The sequence below is a fragment of the Leopardus geoffroyi genome, chromosome B1, assembly GCF_018350155.1.
Source record: "Leopardus geoffroyi isolate Oge1 chromosome B1, O.geoffroyi_Oge1_pat1.0, whole genome shotgun sequence".
Taxonomy (NCBI): domain Eukaryota; kingdom Metazoa; phylum Chordata; class Mammalia; order Carnivora; family Felidae; genus Leopardus; species Leopardus geoffroyi.
In genome coordinates, this window is record NC_059327.1 from 48,384,322 (window position 1) to 48,410,576 (window position 26,255).

At 46.5% G+C, this 26,255-nt stretch overlaps 1 protein-coding gene across 4 annotated transcripts in view; it reads left to right on the plus strand.

Annotated features, from left to right (window-relative positions):
- Positions 1 to 9,764: 9,764 nt before the first annotated feature.
- PTK2B (protein tyrosine kinase 2 beta) overlaps positions 9,765 to 26,255 on the plus strand; it is a 125,781-nt gene continuing 109,290 nt past the window's right edge. For 2 of the 4 annotated variants that reach the window (XM_045461156.1, XM_045461195.1), the window contains exon 1: positions 9,766 to 9,976. The gene's annotated coding sequence lies outside the window, so the exon portion shown is untranslated. Of the gene's footprint in view, positions 9,977 to 26,255 lie in introns of all 4 variants that reach the window. The other 2 variants (XM_045461176.1, XM_045461166.1) reach the window with 2 other exon arrangements.

Here is a 26,255-nt window from a genome sequence, read left to right on the forward strand (position 1 = left end):
CCGGCGCGCTGAGCGACAGAGGCGCCGGCCAATCGCGAGGGACACGCTCTGGAGGCTCCGCCCTAATTCCAGTCGGCGCAGGGAAACCCCGGAAGAGCGGGGCGGGACCCTGTACTTCGCGGTTCCCGCCGCTCCGGCGGGTGCTCGTCGGCCTCCGCCTGTCCTCTGCGCTCTGGCCCGGTTCAAGGAGAAAGAAGCTGCCCAGTTGTGCTGTAGGGCTTCCGTGTCATTGGAAACCTATTAACGGCTTGAAATGGGAATGAAATTTAAGATCTTTCCTCACCGAATCTCTGGAAATCTCAGGTCGGCGAGGTTGGAGAAGAGCGAGCCCTCCACTTCCTGGTTCTGGAATAATGGTTGAGTCTTAAGCATCTGTTTACCACTTTTGCTTTCGTTGTTTACTTATTTTGGCGAGACTTATTCCTGCTCCCTGGGATAAGGAGGAAAACAGGTGAGAGAAGGGGGTAGTGGGAAGACCTCTAAAAAAGACACTTTTCCTGTCCGTGCTTGCATAAGTGGGTATGTCACAGTCTTTCACGATCTATTTCGTCTTGAGCAAAATGATCACCATTTGCAGCTCTTTTCTGCATGAGATGAATGAGCATTAAAGGGAAATGAATATGGAAAGTGCTTATGACATTAGGCAGACCCCCCCCCCCCCCATTAAACCAGAGACATTTAAGGATTTCTGCAAAGTTAGCTATGGGAACTAGAATCCAGGCTGAATCTCTCCAACTCCCCATTCCTGCCTCAGTTTGATCACTTTACAGCCTTCAGATGTAGGATCCCTTTCCCCTGACACATTTCCATTTTCTTGGTTTGTGTTGGAAGACAGTTCACGTGTGTCATTTTTCTGTATTTGAGCAGAGGCCTTTTTTGGAAAATCTTTTCAAGGATTCTTCTGTGGTGAAGAGCTTTGGAAGATAGTGTCCCCCTCCAGGCAAAGATCCAGCAGATTTAATCTCCCTTATGCGACATTCATTTTCCCTAAGCTTCTAGTGCCTCTCCTATAATGAAGCCTACCATAGCCCTCATCACCTAGGTTTCTGGTAATTGGGGCTCAGAAAAGTGGCCCCAATGCTTATTCCCAGTAAGTTACCAGTAACTTATACCCCCAGTAGGTTATTCACAGTTACCAGTGTTAGTAACCCACTGCTCTTTGTCTCTGATCCAGGAGTCTCATCTACCAGCATTCTTGATTCTGTGACAGGCTAACTTGTTAATTTGCAAGAAGGCTAAAATCTCAGTCCTTTTATAGTTCTTGACAATTGTCTTCCAAGCTTTACCTCAGAACACACCCCCCGCCCTCCGCCACTTTCCCACGATGCCAAGGGGATGAATACCACTAATTACTGCCTTCTGCAATGTTTCTTATACATGGTTCGTGGTCCTCCTGCATTACCTGGGGAGCTTTCTAAAAGCACAGATCCCTGGCCCACTTTGGTCTACTTGCCTGTCTGAGAGAAAGGCCCAGGAATTTGCATTTTCACATACTCTCCAGTTAGTTCTCAGGTACAGTAAAGTTTGAGGCCCACTGTTCCAGAGCTTCTCACCCGAGGAGTCAGATCTGGAGTTTTAGTTATGGATTCAAAAATTAACCTTAGAGGCAGTCTCTGAAAAGACCACAAGATGGAGCTAATAACCCTACCCTCCAGGCATCTCCCTGAAAATCTTGTTTTCTACTTCATTTTCTGTCACTGTGTTCTCTTATCTGTGTGTCCCAGTTACTCTGTCAATCTATGTGTTTTGCTATCTGTGTGTTTCATTTTGTTCCTACAGGGCTTTTTTCCCTGTTTATTGTGTCATTGGTTTTCTCAGACTCTCTGAGTGGGCCCACAAATCAAAACAGGTGAAGAGTAGAAATTGAATATATCTTATTTTCTCTAAGCGGAATTCGAAAGTTAGTATTCAACCAGTAAGGTTCTCCAGGTTTTCTGGAAATCCAGGAGAGACTTGGTTCTATTCCAAGCCCCACTACTAGCCAGAGGCATGACCCAGGACATATTACTTCACTTTTCTGGCTTCCTTTCCCTGGACTATAAAAGGAAAGATGGAACTAAATGCCTCTAAGTTCTCAGCAGCGCAGACACTCTGAACTTTTTTATACTTTGCATAATTTCAGTAAAGAGGGTGACTAATACTTACCCAGAGACCAGAAAAGAGAAATCTTGGTGACTATAACCAATCTGTCACCAGCTTCTGTTCCTTCTTTCAGTAGAAAGGAACTTTTTCATAGGACTTTGAAGTTCAGGTCCTCCCTTGTACCTACTAAACTAATGCAAAAGCCCACTGGCAGTTCTCGCTGTTGGTAATTTGCCCCATCTCGTACCCCAGACATTCTTGCCAGGCACTGCCACATTCCAGGCCCTTGCTATAACCATGAAAATTAATGTAAGGTATGACAACTATCTTTTAAGTGTTGTGTGAGAAAAAAAAAATCCTAGGTGCAGAAAGATAAGTATTCTTTTTTTTTTTTTTTTTCCTTTTTAAATCAGTAGGCTTGAAAATGATTATTGCAAATAAAAAGCAGAGAGATTAACAAGATTAGATTTTTTTTCTTTTAAAGGCAAAACCCAACTATAGGCTGCCTAAAAGGAGCCCACTTTATTTTTTTTTTAATTTTTTTTTTTTCAACGTTTATTTATTTTGGGGACAGAGAGAGACAGAGCATGAACGGGGGAGGGGCAGAGAGAGAGGGAGACACAGAATCGGAAACAGGCACAGGCTCTGAGCCATCAGCCCAGAGCCTGACGCGGGGCTCGAACTCACGGGCCGCGAGACCGTGACCTGGCTGAAGTCGGACGCTTAACCGACTGCGCCACCCAGGCGTCCCAAGGAGCCCACTTTAAATATGAGCATACAAAGAAGTTAAAAGAATAGAAAAAAAAGGTATACCATGCTAATAGGAGTCAAAGAAAGCTGGAGCGGCTCTGTTAATCTCAAAAGCAGATTTCATTTCACAGAATATTACAGGGATAATATATAGGATGGCTGCTGAATGCAACAGTTGCAAAGCTGACAATTGCAAGAACCATTGCCAGACATAGGCAACCAGACGTGCAGACATAACTGAGCTTATTCAACAGAATTACCAAGGAAATCTTTGAGAAAATCACTATAGTCTGATGCTTGATGTGGCACACAGTGATGGCTTAGGCCTTCTCTGGGCCTAAACCATGGAAAAAAGGAAGGTAGGAGCTCTTACTTGTCTTGAATAATGCAGGGAGAACTTCCATAAGAAGTAGTGTTAATGCAAGTAGTTAGGAATACACTAGGGTAGTAAATTGCCTGCCTCTGGGTCAGATTGGGTTGCAGACTTATTTGATCTACATGTTTTTTTCCCCCCTCTGTACCATTTATCATATATGATCTTGTAAGCCTCAACTTTTTTTTTTTTGTTTCAAGTGATTTAAATTCCAATTAGTTAACACATAAGGTAATATTAGTTTCAAGAGTAGAATTTCGTGATTCATCACTTACATATAACACCCAGTGCTCATCACAAGTGCCCTCCTTAATACCCATCACATCTAGCTGATCCTCCCCTGTTATCCCTCCAGTAACCCTCAGTTTGTTCTCTACAGTTAAGAATCTGTTTTGGAGCATCTGGGTGACTCAGTCGGTTAAGCATCCAACTCCTGATTTCAGCTCAGGTCATGATCTCACAGTTCATGAGTTTAAGCCCTGCATCAGGCTTTGTGCTGATAGCATGGAGCTTGCTTGGGATTCTCTCTCTTCCTCTCTCTCTCTGTCTCTCCTCTGTGCTCTCTCTCTCAAAAAAAATAAATAAACATAAAAAAATGAGAATCTGTTTTCTGGTTTGCCTCTCTTTTCCCCCCTATGTTCATTTGTTTTGTTTCTTAAATCCCACATATGAGTGAAATCATATGGTATTTGTCTTTCTCTAAGTTATTTCACTTAGCCTAATACACTCTAGATCCATCCATGATGTTACAAGTGGCAAGATTTCATTCTTTTCAATGGCTGAGTAATACTCTATTGTATATATATACACCACATCTTCTTTATCCAATCATTAGCTGATGGGCATTTAGTAAGCCTCAACTTTTATATTTTTAGAATCTTTTAAATGTTTATTTATGTTTGAGAGAGACAGAGCATGAGTGGGAGAGGAGCAGAGAGAGACGGAGACACAGAATCCAAAGCAGGCTCCAGGCTCTGAGCTCTGAGCTCTCAGCACAGAACCTGACTCGGGGCTCAAACTCGCAAACCGCGAGATCATGACCTGAGCCAAAGTCAGACGCCTAACTGACTGAGCCACCCAGGCGCCCCTATTTTTTTTTAAATGTTTGTTTATTTTTGAGAGAGAGAGAGAGAGAGACAGAATGCAAGTGGGGGAGGGTCAGAGGGAGTGAGACACAGAATCTGGAACAGGCTCCAGGCTCCGAGCTGTCAACACAGAGCCTGACGTGGGGCTGGAACCCAAGAAGAGCAAGATCATAACCTCAGCTGAAGTCGGATGCTTAACCGACTGAACCACGCAAGCATCCATGGCTGTAGACATGCTGAATAGCAGCTGCTCCCTGTGGGAGGGACATTTGTTCTCCAGTTTGCCACAGTCTCTATCCAGCTAGCTTCCCTCACATTCCCTGCCTTGCCTCTATAGACACTCAAGCTTTCAACCCCTTGCCTGGATTTCCCCAGTGAAGGTTACACCTGGCTGCTATTCATCGTGAAGGAGGCAGGGTGGTAAAATACTCTAGTACAGACAGGCAACTTGGTAACTTGGCAAAATGAAATCTAAACTGATTTTCCATTTTTCAGAAATTTCTCTTTAAGCACCCAATTATTTTACTGCAAATATTTTAAGTAGACATTTTTTGAAATATATTGTATGATTTTTCTTTCTCTAAAACCTAGCATGCAGAACATCATTTGGACTTTCCTTCACGATTTACCAAAACAGACAATAATTACTATGCTATGCTGGGTCATAAAGGGGTGTCCTCAGAAGTTAATGCAGTAGGTAGGGTTGTTTGTCCCTATTCTGTAAATGGCCACAGATGCCTATGTTTTAAGGGTTCTTAGAGTTGCTAGGCACTTTAGTTTTCTTTCTTTTTCAGAGGTTCTTCTTGCTACCAGCACCAAGCTGCCTGTCACAGCCTCGATCCCTAGTTAATGCTTCCAACCTAGTGTGGGCTAGGAACAGACAGCCACATTTGTTAGAATTGCGGATGTCGGTAATGGCAAGACAAGGTTCATACAGTGATGCCTTTGCTTCAGAGCTTATCCATAGGTTGTGGGGACCTGGCGAGCTCACTCACAGGTGGGAGTAAAGGATTGAGGGCCGAGAAGGCCAAAGTCACAGAAGTCACAGAGCTGACTCGAAGTGGGCAGGGCGGGAGGGAAGGCTGCATTTCCACACGGCAACTCTATGGGAGCACCCTCCAGCCCACTGCCCTGCAGCCACGTTGGGGAGCCACAAAAGTGCCAGACAGCAGTGCCCAGAGTTGTGGAAACTGCCTGGCCCCTGAGGCACTGAGGCTCTGCCTGTTGCTTTTAAAGGGAAAATAAAAACATTCTTCTGACTTCTCCAACTGCCCTCACTCTTGGGTACCCAAATTAATTTCTCAGTGGATTTAATATGGCTTTATTTTTCCCAAAGAGATTCACTTTGGCTTATGCCCAGGAATCTGTTTTTTTCCCTCTATGGAAAGATTTTATTTATTTTAACTTTTTCACTATAAACATTTCCAAACACAATATTAGAGAGAATGGTATAATTAACCCCCACATACCCATCATTCAGTTTATGTCAGTTATCAAATTTGCTATTTTTGTCTCACTTCTCCCCTCCACATTCAGGGGCATGGGTGTGGTGGAATATTTTAAAGCAACCATTATTTTTATTTCAAGAACACATTTTTTTAAGTTACAACAGTATGTAATACCTGCCATTTATTGGTAGCTATGAGCCATAGCACTAGCAGGGAAATTTACATGTATTATTTCTAGTCCTTAGACAACTGGGTCAAGTAAATTATTCCCATTTTATAGATGAGGAAATTGAGGTTCAGCCTTAATTTGTATACAAAAAAAATACGCTGAATGATAGTATATTAGGATGTATTTTTTTAAACTTTTTTTTAATGTTTATTGTTTTAGAGAGAGAGAGACAGAACACTAGCAGGGGAGGGGCAGAGAGAGAGGGAGACACAGAATCTGAAGCAGACTCCAGGTTTGAGCACAGAGTCTGACACAGGGCTCTAACCCATGAACCATGAGATCATGACCTGAGTTGAAGTCAGACGCTCAACCAACTCAGCCACTCAGGTGCCCCTTAGTTAGGATGCATTTTAAGCTATGGTGACAGAAAAGCCCCCAATGCAGTAACCTGAACAATTTAAGTGTCTCTTTCCTTCTCATGTAAAAGTTCAAGTAGGCCCAGGGGCGCCTGGGTGGCTTAGGTGGTTACGCGTCCAACTCTTGGTTTCAGCTCAGGTCATGATCTCATGGTTCATGAGTTCAAGCCCACATCAGGCTCCACGCTAATAGCACAAAGTCTGCTTGGGATTCTCTCTCTCCCTCTCTCTCTGCCCCTCCCCTGCTTACATGCGTTCTCTCTCTCTCTCTCTCTCTCCTCTCTCTCTCGGTCTTTCAAAATAAATGAATAAACTTAAAAAAGTTCAAGTAGGCCCAGGCCATGTCTAGGGCTTGCTTGATGGCATTATGGACCCAGCCTTCGTTTCTCAACACCACAGACCAAGATGGCTACTCCAGTTTCCCTCAGTAGGTGCAAGTGAAAAGGAGGTAGTGGAGGCTGTGCCCATTCCCTCGAAATGCACGATCCTGAAGCTGCACACACAACCTCTCCTCACCAGCCGTGGCCCAGACCTTCATCACATGGCCATACCTGCAAAGGAGACTGAAAAATGTAGTCTTCATTTTGGGCAGCTTATGACTAAAAACCAGGGATTCTATTACAAGGGAAGAAAGGAGGACAACCAGCAGTGTCTTTATGATGGAATAAAGGGTCCTTTTGAAGTCTAGGGCATGGTTTTGAGGTTTGTTTGTTGTTTTGTTTTTGTTCTGGTATCAGCGGTGGTCCATTTAGCAAACCCAGCAGTACCTGGTTTAATTAGAGGTAGATGTCCTTTGGTGATGAAAGATTTCAAGTATTTAATCCTTGTGCCCAGGAGTTGTTTTTTTTTTTTTTTTTCTTTGCTCATTTTGTTGTTCTTGTTCAGAGCACTTATAACCAGACTATTCTTTTAACATGAAATTTATTCTGATAATAAAATTATAGTATTGATTTTATTCCATTATCCATAATGGAGAGACCCCAATTACTTACCATTACATGCCAAAGACGGGTTTAGATTCAGTTCTGCTCTCTTCCACCTGGGTGGCTGTGGACAAATTATTTACCTTTTCCTTTCTACCAAATAAGAATGCTACTATTTACCTCAATGAATTGTGGAGATCAGTTAGATGATGGATGAAAGTTCTAGTCACACAGCAAACACTTGACAGATTGTATCTGTTCAGATACATATGTAATCTCTCCCCACTGAACCTACCCTATTTAATTCCTATTCTTTTTTTTATTTAACTTTATTTTTTATTTTTTAAAATTTACACCCAAATTAGTGTATAGTGAAGCAATGATTTCAGTAGATTCCTTAATGCCCCTTACCCATTTAGCCCATCCTCCCCCCTTTTTTTTAAGTAAGCTCCACGCCCAATGTGGGGCTTAAACTTACAACCCTGAGATCAAGAGTCACATGCTCTACTGACTCAGCCAGCCAGGAGCCCCTAATTCCTATTATTTCTAAAAATAAAATCATAGTATGTTATAGCACAATAGCATTTTAATCACCATAGGATGTATTTTTTCATACCAATCAATTTCATACCTATCATACCTATCAATTAAGTGGGGCATCACAATACCCTGTGAAATGGGTAGAAAAGATAGTACTTATTCCTCTACTCTCCTAGATTAGGAAATACAAGCTCAGAGAGATCGATCTGCTTGCCTAAAGTCACGCCTTTCCTCTTGACTGGATCCTTCCCATGTGCAGGTTAACCTGTTCCACTAGCTACCATCTTAAACAAATGACAAAACACACAATGAGACATAGGTAGAATCTTTTAAGAATATTTATACAGAATTCTAGGCTCTGGGAAGCATTTCTGATAGGTTTTTTACTAATACTGCATACAACACAGGCAGTGTATCCAACCCAGGGAGTTTCCCAAAGTCCTCTTAATAAATAAAACCTATGATGGTACAGTGCTAGGAGCGAGGTTTCGGAGCTTAAAAAAAAAAAAACAAAAACAACAAAAACCTCTGAAGAATTCAACATGCTCCAAAAATTTTGAATATCTGAAAATTTCTCAAATTACAGCCCAGCCAGATTGTAGGTTATGGATTTGGCCACATGATGGCAGCATACACAAACTCACCTTTTCTTAAACCTATTTGGATTAGTTTTGTTCCTTCGTTCCCATTGCCTCCAGCCCAACACAGACCCTCAACTGCTAATGCAAGTATCTAACCTTCACATCATTCAACATTCATCTCCTCATTCCTGTGCACAAGAAGACAGAAGGGCCCCCCCTTTTTCCGAAGCCCTCTGAAACCTGCAGTGGCGTCCAGGAGTCAGCTGATCACACTTTGAGAGATATTTGACATTCTGGCTTTGTGGCCTTGGACAAGTTAAGGAATCTAAGCCTTGGTTTTCTTTTCAGAAAGTGGGGGAAATTAAATGAAATCACGTAAACTGAAAGCTTTCTTAGCAACAGTGGTTGGTGTTGAAACTTGCTCACCAAATGCTAGATTTTCCTTTTGTTCTCCTGGGGTGGCTAATCCATTGAGTTTGGGGTTACGGGTGAGGGAGTATCAGGGGGGTCATCACGTGTGCCAGGCTGTCACCTATAGCTGTACAACTCCGGGGGCCACCATCTTCAGAGACGACCCTGTGAATAGTATCTTCTAGAACTCCAGGAGATCCTAATTCTTCACAGGACACAGGATGAAGAAGTTTGGGGCAGGGGCTCTGGAGAGGAGCTTTGAGGTTGTGGGGGACATTGAGGACACACCAGCTTTGTGACCTTATGCTAAGTCCAGTTCACCTCCTCCTACTCAAGGGAAAGCCAGGAATTTTTCTAGCAATAGGGGGAAAAGGGTTTCTAAGTGCCCTTGAGTCACTGTCTTGAATTTCACTGCCCTGCTGGCCTGAGTAAAGAGGTGAACCAGCCTCTTTGTTTGGGCAGCCAAGTTAGCTGATATGGAGATGGGGCCAGGTAAAGGCTGCCCAGCTTCTGTGACAATTCTTGCGCTGCCCCGGGTCCTGCCCTCTCACAGCACAAGCACCTGGATCAGTTCTGCCAAAGCCCCTGGCAATATTCACCTGATCCCAGCGTCCCATCAAGGGGCTGGGCCACTGTAGAAGTAGGGGGGAGAGGGGGAAGCCCCGGAGGGTCACAGATGCTGAGATTATGGGAGGCAGGTAACAGCCTCCCACTAGGAGCCTAGAGAGGAAACACCAACGTCTAAACGTGGCCTCCAAAAGCCGGCCTATGGAGTAGGAAGAGGGAGGGGTGGTAGAAATTCAGAGGGGTCAGCCGCTCACAGCGCATGCAATAGCAGAAAACCCCTTCTGGGGTTGGGAGAGGGCTGCCCAGGTGGGCACGTGCAGCTCAGGGAATTGGTGGTGGCGTCTACTTCAGGGTTTATGGTAAGAGGCTGGAGCAGGCACACACTCAGCACCACAGACAACACACCCCACCCTTTAAGGAAGTGAGGAGGAGAGCAGCAGGGGTGTGGTTAACTAGGAGGAGGAGAGGGGAAAACACAAACCTGTCAGCCCTGTTACTCAGCGGAGGCCTCCGGAGCCACCGCGGATCCCTTACCTGCCGCAGCCCCTGGACCCACCTGTACCTGCCGCCGCGCAACCCGCGCCTCACCTGGCGGAGCCGAGGAGCCGTCGGAGTCGGCGCTTCTCTCGGTGTGAGTCCCCTCCCGCGATCCGGGCTGAGCGCCCAGCCAGAAGTTGGAGGCTGGACGGGGTGGCAGGGGGTGGCAGGGGGTGATTCCGAGACTGGGGGTACCTGGACCGGCCTGAGAGTTCCTGGAAAAGGAACTCAGGAGTCGGAGCTGCTGGTGCACCGCATGCCCAGGCTCACTAGCCCTCCCCAGGGGTAGAGGGATTCTATTTTTGGAGTTAATTTGAGACAGAAGGGTGTTTCTCCCTCTTTGTCCTCGTTAAGTATTCGTGGAGGGGAGGCGTTGGGGGGGGGGGTGTGTGTGCAGATGATGAGAAGGCACCAAAGGGCCACCTGCCTCTAAAGGTTAGACCAGAGAGCAACAGACCAGGGCTTTCAGAATCCGGCCACAGGTGCTGCTTCAGAGCCCCTCCCTGCGTCCTGCCCTCTCCCCTCTCCCCATTCCCTTCAGCACCCCCACCCTGGTCCTATTCCCATGCCCTGCCCACTGCTCTGGCATGGACTTCCTGCCCCCCTAGAGGGCATCTGCTAAATCGAGCCCTGACTGGAAGCAAGCTGGGAGGGCTCTGAGAGGGGAATAGAGGCAGAACTCCAGGGTGTGTGTGTGTGTGTGTGTGTGTGTGTGTGTGTACTAAAGTTAGCACTCCCTGCACACTGGTTCTTTGTGAAACTACCTTCTAAAGGCCATGAAAGGGTTAAGTTCTGTGCTGCCTTCTCCTGCTGTCAGGCTGTGCGTGGGCAAAGCCTTGGGTGGGTGAACAAGGAACATATGGGTGATGTTCTGAGCCCACCAAGCCCCACCACCTGCCCTAACCCTCAGCCATCTGACACTGGCATCTCCCCACACCCCAAACGTGGGGCTTAATCCAATTAGACTCTTTTAAAGGGGCCAGGGGGAGAAGGGAAGCAGAGTTTGGTCACAGAGGGGGCATGTGCCAGGAGGGTTTGGGAACCCAGGAGGAAGTTTCTGCTGACCTGTAGCTAGACCTGAGCCCACAGGGACAGTTGGTCTGGAACGATCAGGTAAGGGACATGAGCAGGCGCTCTCTCCTCACCTGAGTCCTGGCCAGGAAATGCTGTTGGGGAGCTAAGCCCCAGCTTTTCACAACTCTGAGGGAGGGAGAGGAGGCAGAGATGAAAAAGTGAGTAAAGATGGAAGGGAAGGAGGAAGCAGTCACATTCAAGAGATGCAGCTCTGCCTGAACATTCTTCATTCATTCATTCATTCATTCAATAAGCATCTGCTGAACTTCCCACCTGAGGTCACATGCTGGTGCTGGGCGTGGGGAGACACGGGTGCATGTGACCCGCCCCTGCTCCCTGGGGCATGCTGCAATGGGAAGGGGCAGTGGCCATGGAGTCAGGGAAGACTTCCCGGCAGAAGTGACTCTAGGTGGAGACGCTAAGGATCCACAGGAATTAGCCAGATAGCGGGAGAGAGGGAAAAAGACCCGCATGAAGCACAGTTAGGGCTAAGACCTGAGGCCAGAAGCAGCATGACACATTCAGGAAACTGAAAGCAGTGCAGTGTGTTCTGAGCATGGAGAATGCAGGGGCGAGGTGAAGCTGGAGAGGTAAGTAGAGACAGCTCCAGAAGGGCCTGCTCAGGCTGCCATGGCAACTCGTGTTGGAGCAACGCTTGGGACCTAGAGCCAGGCGGGAGACTTCCCGGCATGCCTCTGACTCTAGGGTGGGGTTGCTAGATTTAGCAAATAAAAACACAGGACACTCAGATTTGAATTTCAGAGAAGCAATTAATCTTTTTCTAGTATAAGTATATCCCGTGCAATATTGGGACATACTTATACTCAGACGTTATTTATCGTTTCTCTGAAATTCAAATGTAACTGGGTATCTGGTGTTTTATCTGGCAACACTTCTCTACAAGAAGGCTGGAGACGCTACCATGCTGGGGATAGGCAGGTGCCAGGAGAACAGTCTCAGGGCATATTTATCTTGTAACCAATCCTCCTGGATTCCAGTTTGGGACTCCTTCACTGACTGACTGTGTTATCTCTTTTTCTGTTTTTTAAAATGTTTATTTATTTGGGAGGGGGACAGAGAGAGAGGGAGAGAGAGAGAATCCCAAGCAGGCTCCACACTGTCAGCACAGAGCCCGACACGGGGCTTGAACTATGAGATCATGACCTGAGCTGAAGTCAGGAGTCAGAAGCTTAACCGATTGAGCCACCCAGGTGTCCCTGAACATGTTATTTCTTTAAAAAACAAAACAAAACAAAACAAAAAAACTTGGTCCACGTGTTTATCTACACAGCTGAAGGACAATGATGCCTCAGAAAGAAATTGGGCTTTGGAGCCTGACGGACCTGGATTCAAATCCAAACTTGGCTGCTTGCCCACTGTGAGGCTCCGTACAGACCACTTAGCCCCAGTATCTCTTTTCTGAAAGAATACAGGAATGCTTGGTTGCCCAGGCTGTTGAGAGGATCAGTGATAATGCATGTAGTTGCCTAGTGAGTGCTAAGGAAAAAGTGGCAGATACTAATTTTTGTAACACCTCCATGGGGATGACCAAAGTGGTATCCACCAAGGACTTGGGGCTCATTGATTTCTGTTTATATTTACCGAGCACTCCGAGATGCCAGGGGAAATAATGTGGTAGGGTCCTGCTTCTAGTGAGAGAGTGGGTTAGCTCCTGGGCAGAGAGGGAGAGCCCGAATTGGCTTTTGTTTTTCCAGCTTTGCCATTGCCTTCGAGTATGACCGGCTGCTAGGGGAGAAGATCCCCAGCTCTCCTCTTGGAGGAAAGTGGGTTGGGGAGAGGCAGTGGCTCAGGGCAGAATTAACTGAAGGGAAATGTGAATGAATTAAAAGAGAGAATCCACATGAAACACCTAGCACAGCGCCTGACACAAACAAATGCCCTATAAAATGTGGCTGCCCTTATTCCCATTTTTACAAGTAGCTTATTAGAAAAATAGCTTTCAGGGGTGGATGAAGAAAGGGCGCCTTGTGAACCATGTTTGGACTTTAACAGGGGCATTTGTGAAAGCAAACTAGGGGCCTCCGAAAAGGGAACCCGGAGGGAGTTAATTTGTTAAGAGAAAGAGGAAATGGAAATTGTGTTCCCCTTGTGGGAACCGCTGAGTGAAAAATGGCCCCTCTTTCCAATGGCTAAGCCTCCCCATCCCCATGCCCAGTGATAGGCCTTTTGTCCCCAGCTCTTTAGAGCAGCATTTGCCAAACAGTGTTCAGAGAAACTCTATGCCATGAGATAGTTATGGGTGTTCCATTAGGGAAATGTTCAAATGAGCTGGCTCTCACAGATTTGTCATGCAAATTTGCACAGTCAAGGTTATGATAAGTTCTGCAGAAAAAGACTCCTGTATCACTGGGCCTACTAGCATTCTGTGAATTTGACTATAGAACTCTGGCAGGGGTGTAGGGAAACCTATTATTGTTTCATAGGAAATAACATTTCATATCTAGTGACAGTTCATGTGGGTACAGTTCTGGGACCAAGCAGGTCTTTCAGAGGACATTATTCATCCCGTAACTCTATCAGGGAGGGATCTAATTTATTGTAGACTCAGCGGTGTCCAACTTACAGAAGATCTTCAGGGACTGAGCACTTATGTAGAGCTGTCCCTGTACCACATATCCCCCATGGACAGAAACCCCTACTCGTGTCAACCAAAATCTTACTGCAACTTACCCCCATTTCCCATTGTTCACAGAGAACCCTGGGGAAAGTATGGCTCTTAGCAAGTAGCCCTCCATTCTGATGGCAGTACCTCAGTGCCCTGAATATGGCTAAGACAGGCACAGTTGGTACGGGAAGGGAAGGAAGGGAGCATACCTGGGTAGACCCCAAGTGGTAGGTCTCCCAGCCTGTAAATTTCCCCCTGCCCAGGAGTGGCCTTGCGGCCTTGGCCTCCCAGAGGAATGGGGCTCTCGGGTGGTCACACATGGGTGGCTGGAGATACCCAACTGCTGGCATGTTCAGGGATGCAAGGGTGGTGATTAAGAGAAGTCCTTGCTGGCTCAGTGACTGAGGGTTTCTCCTAGACTCTGGGTCATTTCTAGGGTAGAGGGGGAGGAGCAAGAATAGTGGCCTCCGCAATGCTAACATGGCTGGTAGTCCTATGGTCAAGTGCAAAAGCTTGGAGTCAGTCAGCCAAGCTTCCAGCTCCAGTTCCTGGACTTGTTGCTTGACATTAGGCAAGTCATGTAGCCTTGTCCTCCTCATCTATAAGACAGGTGAGAAAGGAGGCAGGCAGTTGGAGGAGGGGGGCTGGGGTAATAGGCATTTATCAACTTACATGGCCTATTTCAATATTTTAACATCCCTTTTGCCTCAACTGCACATAAAAGAAATCCTGTCCTTCGGGGCGCCTGAGTGTCTCAGTCGGTTGAGCATCCGACTCTTGACTTCTGCTCAAGTCGTGATCTCACGGTTCGTGGGTTCAAGCCCCGTATTGGGCTCTGTGCTGACAGCATGGAGCCTGCTTGGGGTTCTCTGTCTCTGTATCTGCCCCTCCCCTCCTTGCTCTCTCTCAAAATGAAAATAAATAAATTTAAAAATAAAATTCAGCCCTTCAACAGGCACGCAGTAGGCATTGAATAAGTATGGCTCTCCTTATCATTCTACTTTTATACTTAGGGTTCACCTGAGCTGGTGGGGAAGCACCTGAGAGAAAAGGCCATCTTCTGAGGGCTGGCACCCATGGCTTCTTGTGTGTGCTGTCCCACTGACCTGCATCACATCTCCAACAGTTTTTGCGTCTTGCCCCCCACTGCGCCCCCAATTCCCCATGCTTGATGAACAGCCCGGGCCTAATTAGCTATGTAACCATTAAAGAGACTTTCTACTACTGCCCATCAGACAATGGAGTCTGAATGGTCACTTGAGGTGTTGAACAAGTTGACAAGCTTCATGAGCTAGTGGCTTCACTCTCTTGGGGTTCTCAGCGTCCTGTGCAAAGCTCTGAGCTGTGTGAAGGCGTGGCTGTGGGGGAGGGGACCGTTTTTTGAGTCACTCTGCTGTTTCCCAAGGTATAATTATTACTCATGATGACAGTTTGATTAAGAGAGCAGGCTGGAGGCTGCAAATTCCGATGCCCTTTTTACCTAGACACAACGGATGGATTGGTGGGAACACAGGGGTGGTTCCAGGTGGGCTATGGGTGGGCGGCAAGAAAGGACACTCCCCTGGTCAACGTGATTAGAACTAACACCAACTACCGCCAACATCCATGGAAGGGTGATCCTTCCCCATTTCTCTCTTGGGGACTGTTCACTAACATCTTCCTTCCAGTGCCCTTCTTGCCTTTTATGTCTTTAAATCCACCTACAAAGAATCTGGCCACATCACTCACTAGCTGGGGCCTCACAGGAACATACCTCTCCCAGTGTTTAGAACTTGACACTGGGTTTAATTGTTATCTCATGAGCCAGTCTCCCTTTCAGTTAGGCCAATTCTCCCAACACCTTTGAGGGCACAGGACCACCGGTCCCCTTTCCTGTGCCCCTTTTTCTGAGGGTCTTTTTCTGAGGGTCTGCCCACCGCCTGGATCTCTCAGACTCTCCCAGCTGATGCATCCCCACTGGGACAACTGAGGACCCTGGAGGTTCCTTGCAAGCCTTCTGGGAATTCTCTCCCCCACCCCCTCCAAGAGTTTGGGCTTTGTTTGCTCTTGGGGGATGAGAAGGGGCAGGGATCTGTTTCCCACCAGTGAGAGAACAGCCCCTCTGGTCCTGGCCACTGGAACATCACATCTTCTTGTTTCTAAATGATGTAATTTGCCCCGCCCCCTACCTCCTCCCTAGCCTCAAGCACATCTCTGTTCTCCAGGAGCTTTTGCAATGGGAACCCAGCTCCTCTCTTGGGGTGTGGGTTTACACTCTCCCACAACTGTTCCTGCTCCAGGCAGGTTAGCAGAGATCTGACACTCCAGCATCTCAGAAGGCGCCCTTATCAGCAGCCGGTTACCTTCCCTCCTCTATTTTCACAAACACGGGCTACCAATGTACAGTGATGTGAACCTAGGCAGTCATAAGTGGCTTGAGTTCCCAAGCCCCTGGTGCAGGCAAGTTGGGAGGCCGGGTTAGCGGACGGCTGATCAGAAATGAAAACAAGACATGGCTCCAGTTTAGATCCTGCCATTTGCTAGCAATGTAACTTTGGAGGGGGAGGGTGGTCTCTTCAGTCTTGCAGACCTCCCTTTTCTCACTTAAAAATGATGAAGAAGTACAGCGTCCTTGATTAGATCCTTGAGAGAAATCCTTGACTTGTGTGAAAATGCCCTGGAAAGCACCATAGGCACTCTACCTAGAAAGATGAAGAGTTGTGGGTTAGAGCCTTGACTCTGTCACTTTCTACCTGTGTGGCATTGCCACACAGAGACTTAGTTTTCTCATTTGCAACTTGTTCTAGATATTTGTTTCCTTTTTCTCCCCTCTTCACCTCCTCGACTCTCAGGGCCAGTCTTTCTTTCCTTTTCTTTTTTAAATGTTTATTTATTTTTGAGAAAGAGAGAGAGAGAGAGAGAGAGAGAGAGAGAGAGAGAGAGAAAGAGAATGCATGAGCAGGGGAGGAGCAGAGAGAGAGGGGGGACAGAGGATCCAAAGCAAGCTCTGTGCTGATGGCAGTGAGCCCAATGCGGGGCTCATACTCACGAACCATAAGATCATGACCTGAGCCGAACTGACTGAGTCACTCGGGTGCCCCACGGTCAGTCTTTCTTTACAGGTGAGGGACTGTGTCTGTTCTCAGTGAGTTTACAGACTGGTCGAGGAGGTGGTAAATAAAGATACGTAACTGTAAGACAAGATGGGGACTTGGAGTGCCATAAAAGGCACCCATAAAGTTTGATGATGTCAGAGGATGGAGAGATTATTCTGTCTGGGGAGTCCAGGGATGCTTCCTGGAGGAAGTGGAATTGGAAAAGCTCTGAAAGGATGGGTAGGGTCTGGCCGCAGAAACTTGGGATGGTGCTGGTGGATAAAGAAGAGAGTAAATAAAAGCAGGGAAGTGGGAAGGCCTAGACTGAATGACTCACTTTGGGTGGAGCGGAGGCTGTCAAAGGGCAATAAAGATAAGGGCAGAAAGTAAGATAAGGCTTCAACCTGGTGGCTGAAAAGTTTGAACATTACTCTGAAGGCTGCAGGGAGCCTTTGGACTTTATGCTGAAGGCTGTAAAGAGCTGTGGAGATGTCAACTTGGGTGAAGGGGGCCCTGATCAAATTTGGGCAGTAGCAGGTAAAGAGGATCCGAGAAAAGAGAGCTTGACATTTCAGGAGGAGCAGCTATGATATGTTACAATAATTCATGTCTTAAGAGTCTGGATAAATTCAGGATGATATGGGGGTCCTGGAGATATCTGCTAGTCAATTGGAGGCTTCTCCATTCTCCGAGTTGAAATCGGTCCTTAGTTGAATGGGAAAGCCGTAGGGCTCATGGGAACATCAAATTGTTTACGTTATACCCAGAATTTGCCATTCTCCTTAATCCCTTCCTTCTTCCACACTTTTGATTCACAGATAAGCCCTTTCCCACAGCCTTCATTTTTTGCTAGGTATGCGCTAAGTGTCAGCTTGTCTCCAGGTTTAATGGCAACCTCCTTGAGAGTCAGTGAGCAACTTGCACTTAGATCTGCTGCCCCTCCATCCACCCTCATCAGTTCACGTGACTCCGGGGCTCTACTTCCAGCCAGGCCCTCCTCCCTTCAGCCCCCCACTTCCAAGAGTCTATAAGACATTTCCACTTGAGTAATTCATCTTAAATGCTACATGTAGGAAACCAAGCTCATCAGTTTCTCAAACAAAACCATCTCTTCCTCCAGGCGTCTTTCCTGTTCATGTAGTGGTCTTTCTCCTAGAGTCCCAAGTCGGAAACCTTGAAGTTCTCTTCCCTTTCTCCTCTTTGCTTTTCTCTGTTCGTATCTTACCTATCCCTAATCCTGCAGATTCCTCCTTCATGACTCTCATTTCTGTCTTCTCTTCCCCCACCCCCCTGCAGCACTGCTCTAGTCCAGGCCACGCTGATTAGCTAATATCCCCTAATATTATCTAGGAGCCTCTCTATTTCCTTCTTCCAGTTCCCTCAGAAGCTCCCATGACCCTAGACAAATCCAGATCCCTTAAATTTAGTCTTCAGTGCCATCCATTATCTGGCCTTTGTCTACCCTTCTAGCTCCCCCATACTTTCCATGCTAAGCTCTTCACCCTAACTAGCCTGATCTGCTCACTGGTCCCCATCAAACATTTGCTCAAGTCCTGGTCCTGCCCGAAGCCCTGCCCACCTTCCCAACTCTGACAGAGCTTCTTTGCCTCCTCTGATCTGCCAGAATTTATTAGCCCATCCCAGTGTGAAATTCTTTGGGGGCAGAGAGGTGCTTTTCATTTTGTTCTCCTTCTTAATTGACTCAAGTCCCAAAGAGTGGAGATTCCATTTCCCTTCTTCCCTACACACTGATGCTTGGCTCACTGGGCCAGATGTGGATCTGCCTCATTCCCTGTGCTGGCATCTCAGCTGCCAATGGCAACAGAGCAGGAACCTCATTCCCCCCAGGTGTCAGGTTGTGCTCTTTGTCTCTTTGGATTTGTGGAGGTTTCCTCAAGCCCTGGGACAGGAAGTCAGAGATTTGGAGCAGAAGCTCCGTAATCTCTTTTATAAGCTACTCCTGTGTCTCTCTAATCCCTGGATCCTTGCCTTTGTCTTTTCCCTCATCCTCCTGCTTATTGAGCTCATTTGAACCAGACTGAAGGACAGGAGAAAGACAGGGTATAGGAAAAAATGCAGGGAACCTGGTAGAGGGGAAACTGCTTTGGGAATATGGAAGAGAGATTTGCAAGGCAGAGGTTGGAGGTTTTTAGTAACCCGGACTTAAGCCTGAATGTGCACAGGCATAGGGTTTGCCATGGTAACTGCACTCAGAGCTTTCTGGATCCTGCAGTCCCAAGATTTGAAAATCCTGAGTACACATTGGCTCCTTTATCTCCAGAGAGTGGTCCTCCATTGGCCCCAATGTACCTCTGAGCCCTCTCCCTCTTTCTCTTCCTGACTCTTTATGTAGAAAAACTCTTCCTGCTCCCGTTTGCTAAACACTTAGCCTCCAACCTGTGTTCACTCCCAGGGAAAGGCATGAGGGGCAGAGAGAACCCCACCCTGAGAATGGGAGCCCTGGGTCTGGTCAGTGGCTGCTCTGTCACTGTCCCTCCACATGATCTTAGATGAGTCACCTGGGTAAGCCTGTTCAAGTTTCAGGGTTTTCATTTGTACATACAATAAGGTTTGGGGACTTGTTAACAAGTGGACAGTTTTCCTCAAAACGGATCTTAGGCAAAAGCCCAGTATGTAAACCAGGTAAAAACAGACCCTCCCAGGGTTGAAGCAGGGAGGCAGGTGCCTGCTGGACCTTAAGCTCTTCCACAGTGGTCCCTGGGTGGTCTCTGGGCCCTCCATGCATCTCTTGGGGCCTGGGTCATCTTGGATCCTTTCCAGGCCTCCAGTTCTGGAGATCCTTATTGTTTGTGTGTGGTGGGGGCTGGAGAATGGGTCTGGATTCAAGTGGATTCTGTAGATAATGATCTCAAAGTAAGGAATCCAGCCTGGGGTAGGGCATGTGTATGTGTTGGGGTAGCAGGGTACTGTATGCAGAACTCCCTGAGAGTAGATGCATAATTTCCCCCTCTGAGCCAATGCACATACATGATAACGGGAAGAAAGCACAGAATTTTCGTCTGAGCTCCCAGGAACCTACGGCACCCCCCAAATATTAGGAATGACCCACAAGGTTTTATGATGTGTTTTACCAACTCTTCACAGAAAGTACTTCAAAATTGAGCTCCATTGCGATTCAAGCAAACTAGGCTGTAAGCTCTGTTGAGGTCAGAGCCATGCACTGAGAGTCCGTGTTATATCCTAGGGATGCAGCTGGTGCCTGACAGTCAGTTGGCGTTTGATATGCACAATGTGTGCCTGAAACTGACCATCTGTGTACCTCCCAATAAGGAGGTTGTTAAAAAAAAAAAAAAGCTGATGTGAATATGTAAATGTTTTAGAGTAATATTTAATACATTGTTTCAGTGACCGGTTTAAAATCACATCCTGTGTAAAATAATACATTGAATTAAAATATGGCTTTTCTCCAATGCCCCCTGGTACAAAACCTTTAACACTCCCCTCACATCTTTGACATCGGTATCCTTCTCACCACTGGAACCAATTTTTTGAGTCAGCAATCCACGTTCTCGCCTATATCATTGTCCCTACATTCTAAAGAGAGTTGGTTACCTCTTTTTGTTCCAGACTGTGTTTGTTTATTTTTGAAGAGCAGCTCTTATGAGACCTAATTCACACCCCATAAAATTCATCCTTTTAAAATGTACATTTTGGGGCGCCTGGGTGGCGCAGTCGGTTAAGCGTCCGACCTCAGCCAGGTCACGATCTCGCGGTCCGTGAGTTCGAGCCCCGCGTCAGGCTCTGGGCTGATGGCTCAGAGCCTGGAGCCCGTTTCCGATTCTGTGTCTCCCTCTCTCTCTGCCCCTCCCCCGTTCATGCTCTGTCTCTCTCTGTCCCAAAAATAAATAAATGTTAAAAAAAAAAAAAAAAAATAAAAAAAATAAAATGTACATTTGGTGAATTTTGATGTATTCCCAGAGCTGTGCAGTGGACACCACTGTCTGATTGCAAAACATTTTTATCACCCCGTAAAAAACCACATACCAAAAGCAGCTGTTCCTTAATTTTCTACCTTCTCTCCCCCTGCCAGCCCCTGCAACCACTCTCTGTTTTTATGGATTTGCCTATCCTGGACATTTCACATAAATGGAGTCATGCACTAACGTGACTTTTTTTTTTTTTTTTTTTTTTTGACTGGCTTCTTTCGCCTGGCATCACGTTTTCAAGGTTCATCCAGGTCACAGCATGTGTGCCGCCTTCACTCCTTTTTTATTGCCACATAATATTCCAGTGTATGGATATACCACATTTTGTTTACCCATTCGTTAGCTGATACACATTTGAGTTGTTTCCATTTTTTTGACCACGTTGAATAATGCTGCTATGGAACATACACGTATCAGTTTTTATGTGGACGTACATTTGCATTTCTCTTAGTTATCTACATAGGCATGGAATTTCTGGGTTTTGTGATACCTCTGTGTTTAACGTTTTGAGGAAGAATCGAACTGCTTTCCCCAGCAGCTGTAGCATGTTACATTCCCATCAGCAACGTGTCACGGCTCTAATTTTCCTGATTCTCATCAATGCTGGTTATTGTCTGTAATTTTGATTCTAGCTATTCTAGAGGGCATGAAGTGGTATATTATGTGGTTTTCACATGTATTTCCCTATAATGACAAATGATGTGGAGCATCTTTTTTTTTTTTTAATTTTTTTTTTCAACGTTTATTTATTTTTGGGACAGAGAGAGACACAGCATGAACGGGGGAGGGGCAGAGAGAGAGGGAGACACAGAATCGGAAACAGGCTCCAGGCTCTGAGCCATCAGCCCAGAGCCTGACGCGGGGCTCGAACTCAGGGACCGCGAGATCGTGACCTGGCTGAAGTCGGACGCTTAACCGACTGCGCCACCCAGGCGCCCCTGGAGCATCTTTTCATGGACTATTGGCCCTTTGTATGCCTTCTTTGGAGAAAAGCTTAATCAAATCCTTTAGATGGTTTTTTTGTGTTTGTTTTTGCTGTTCACAATAAAACCACTTCATGCATTGCTTTTAAAAAAGTGATCTTTTAAATGTTTTCTTTTTAATAACAAAATTCACACTTGTAATTGGGAGGCTATGCCCTCAAGAAAAGTTACTGAATCTATATTGTAGTACCATGCTGCCTTAAAAAAAAAAATCAGTTAGGTGACCTTTGTAAGCCTCCTTTGGGAGGCATTGATTGAAGTGGTATCAGGCTAATACTTTTTCTCAAAGAGTATATTTTTATTCAAAATAGAATAACTGAGAGGGCAGCCCATACTGTGAAATATTCTGTTAGGGCTAGAATATGTACTTCCTCTTTTCTGACAGCTAATTTGGGAAAGGGAAGAGCTTTACCTTATATTCAAGCATATACGATACAGAAAAATAGATATATAAAAACAGATGGATGGATGGATGAACAAATGACTTTAAGAATGAATGAATGAATCAATCAATCAATCAATCAATCAATTAAAGAAGGAAGAAGGAATGTAAGCTAGTGAGTCAGTCAATCAAGCAACCACACCAATCTGTCCCTCTTTATTCTCTCTTAATTCCTGCTGAGAAAACCAGCACTGGTCTTTAATTTACACTACATATAACCATATAGAAAATTATTTAAAAAACAAGTTTGCAGTTACAAGTTGGAAATAGGACACTATATTTTCTGTTGCCTGGAATATTGTTATCAACTTCCTTTAAAATGGGAGAACCTGGGGCGTCTGGTGGCTCAGTCGGTCAGACAACCGACTCTTGGCTTCTGTTTGGGTCATGATCTCATGGTTCTTGGGTTTGAGCCCCACATAGGGTTCTGTGCTCACATTGTGGAGCCTGCTCGGGATTCTCTCTTTCCCTCTCTCTCCCTCTACCTCTGCCCTTCCCCCGTCACTCTCTCTGTCTCTCAAAATAAATAAATAAACTTTAAAAATTTTTAAAAAATGGGAGACCCAGAGAGACAATATACTGGACATGGTGGAGAAATCCAAAGATACCGTAACTTGATTGCAAGATTTGACTCAGGGTTGTACTACTGGAACAATACCTTTAGGAATGTGATTTTGTTTTATTTAATATTTATTTATTTTTGAGGGAGAGAGAGAGAGAGAGAGAGCTAGTGGGGGAGGGGCAGAGAGAGGGAGACAGAGGGTCCGAAGTGGGTTCTGTAATGACAGCAGAAAGTCCGACCCGGGGCTCAAACTCATGAGCCATGAGATTATGACTTGAGCTGAAGTCAGGTGCTTAACCAACTGAGCCCTCCAGGCACCCCTAGGGATATGATTTTATACCAGGATTTTCTTCAGGCCTGGAGTCCACCCCTACCCTTCCTGCCAGCATGAGGACTTCAGGGTTGCTGGTGTCTTAGGCATGGGCCTGAGGCTTTTCATTCTCCTTTCTCTGGAGAACAGACTGTTCTATCCCACAAACCACACTCACCAGTGATTCATCAGCCAGTTCTACAGAGAGAGACTGCCTCTTCCATTCTTCATCTTTGGTCCTGTCTTGAGAAGACGATATGAGCTGGAGAGGAGTACTGTGGAGTTTGGGGTGAGAGTGAGGCAAGGAAAGAGGAAGGATTGCAGAAGAGAGCACAAGAATAGAAATACGTAGTCAGACTTATGAAGAAGTGACAGAGACATGGGTGAAGGCAGGAAGGGTGGCTTTTAAAGACTCAGACCCTGGAGGGGGAATAAGTGACCGATAATACTACTCTTTAGAAAGAACTTCATGGCAGCCACAGAAGGGCAGGTTCCCACGGTGTTTACTCTGGAGTGTGTGTGCTTGGATTTGGGGTCCGGAAGCAAGGCGCAGTGAAGGCATTTGTTGCCATGTTGCCATGGCCTGAAGCTCCTGCTGCAGGGCTGGGGTGTAAAACTGCCCAGAGAGGGTGGTGGTGAGGGCTGGCCCCCAGGAAGAGCCCACTTCCTTCTCTTTTCCCAGTACATCTATGTGGGCTGGGGAGTAGGGCAGGGAGGACGGAGAGGGGCTTGGCCAGATGAGCAACAGCCATCTGTTGGGGGGAAGGTCAGAGGATGAGGCAGTGCTCAGGAATGGGGAATCTGTGAAGACGACACACACCTGGAAAGCAAGGGACACACGGGCATCTGGTTTGCCCCAATAGTACAAATAGGGTATTTCACAGGAATTATGGAACATATAGGATATTTAGGACTAGAAAAGTCTGGTGGAGGGAAAGGAACTGGGCATTGGACAGGAGCTCGCATTCCACCATCCCCGAGCACCCCTCCTCCAGAGCTCTTGGCTATGCCATCCGTCTATTGCCAGGCACATGTTATCTTGAGATAAACTTATTTTTCACAAGTACATGCCTTGCTAACGGAACGGTGGAAGGCAGAGGCCTTGTCTCGTGGCTCTCGGTCTCCCAATCATATTCCAGCAAATGTCAGGATGTGAAACCTGTACTCAGGAAACATTTGTTCAGATCTGAGGAGGTTTTCAGGGGGGAAAGTGCTAATTTAGAGACGGTCTCCAAAACCTGTGGGAATGAGGGGCATCAGAGGGATTCACATAAAAACAAAATGTGCAAAATCTCATCAGCTGCTAAGGGATGATGAGGGAGAGATGAGTGGGCAGAGGACTTCCTGATCCCAGGATGAACACACTTGGGGGAACATTCCCAGTGGAAGCAACCTAGCTCATCCAGGGCTGCACAGAACAGCGCTTCTCAAGTGTCAGCACCATCGGAATCACCTAGGGGGCTTTTGAAAACACAGGTTACTAGATTCCAATTCTACAGTTTCTGATGCAGCGTGCCTGGCTTGGGCCCTAAGAATTTGCATTTCAGACAGTTTCACAGGTGCTGTTAATGCTGCTGGCCCAGGGAGCACACTTTGAGAACCACTCATGTGAAGCCAATTCTGTTACTTAGGGGTGTGTATGAGAACCAACTTCTGTCTGCAGTCAGAGTCAGGCAGCTGTTTCTTCCTCTTTAAGTTTTGCTTTGCTTTGTTCTTAACTCTACAAAAATGGTTTCATGCTCACCCTGGTGGAAATACCTACCATGTCTCCATGGGCTCCGCCATGAAGCCCCAACTTTTATCTGCCCAAGAACGCCTGGGGGGCTTGGTGGACTTTTCTAGCCTCTGGCCTTTGTCCATGGTGTTCTCTGTCAGGGTTGCCTCTCCTGGGCTTCCCAAACTCCCATCTCTCAGACCTCTTCGGGCTCTAACCTGAACATCACCTCTGCCAGGCCCTTCTCCCCAGAGCCCTCAGTCTGGCGTCACCTTACCATCTTCCCCGTTCCCATAACCCCATTTCTGACTCTGATAGGACTTTCCTTCCGTCTTGCTTTACCATTGATTTTATGTGTGCCCTCTGCCTTTGTCAGTGCAAACTGCCACAACAAAATGCCATCGCTGGGTGGCTTACACAATAGACATTTTCTCACAAGTCTTGGAGCCTGGAATTCTGAGATGGCGGTGCCATTTCTGGTGAGCGCCCTCTTCCTGGCTTGCAGACTGCCACCATCTTGCTGTGTCCTCTCATGGCCCTTCTTCTGCGTGTGTGTGTGTGTGTGTGTGTGTGTGTGTGCAAGGAGAGAAGAGCTCTGGTTGCTCTTCCTTTTCTCATAAGGACACTAAATCTCTCAGGTTAGGGTCCACCGTTACAACATCATTTAACCTTAATTTCTTCCATAAAGACCCTATCTCTAGACACCATCATGTTATGGGCTAGGGCTCCAACATGTGGATTTGGGTGGGGGGGGGGCGGTGGCTGATACATACATTCAGTCCATAACATCATCTTTCCTGATTAGACTATGAATCTTGGAAGACGCCTGAGTGCCCCTCTCAGTGGGCATTGTGGAGGAGGTGTTCAATCAGTCTGTGCTGGATTGCAGTGAAGGTCTGAAAAACAAACCAAAACAAACCAAGACGTGGTTGCTTTGGCCCTTACTGGCCTCTAGTTCTTGAAATGTGTATACAAAGGCTGAGACGATGGAGAGGAGAAGGCATTTGCTGAACCCCATCCATGGGATGACATGGCTGGGTGCCAGAGCTGTCGGTGGGCTCATCAGCCTTGAAAATAATTTGATTACTAATCTGTATCACTCAGGGAACTGCCACCCCCAGAGCTGTATTAAGAATGTTTTCCTCAGGCAAAAATGTGCTGCCTTTGGCATCCACGTCAGGCTCAGGAATTTCATTCTATGATTGATCTCCCTTTTTTCTTCTCCTTCCTGTACTTCTTCCAGATTCTCTTCCTTCCAGATCTCTCAGTTGATACACAGCCAAGCCCTTACCCTGCCCTCTCCAACATTCAAATAACCTCCAAGCATAGTTTCTTTCTCCCAAGACCGCCTTTCAGTTCTTGCTTTTAACCTCATTTCTCTCCAATGAAGCCATCAGGCTAATTGTGTCCCCTGACCTTAGGACTTCACAGAATCATAGAAGCTCCAAGGAACTCAGGTATATCTCTGGGAACTCCAGTCCTTTGCCATTTATCTATAGCTATTTAATGACAAGGTCACCCTGGAGGAGACCCACAGCTCCCAGAACGTGCCTTGAACAGCTCATAGCTTATTTTCACAAAGGTGCTCTTGATAACCCCCTCTCCAAACTCTACCATATCCATTAATCTTGTTGCCTGCCT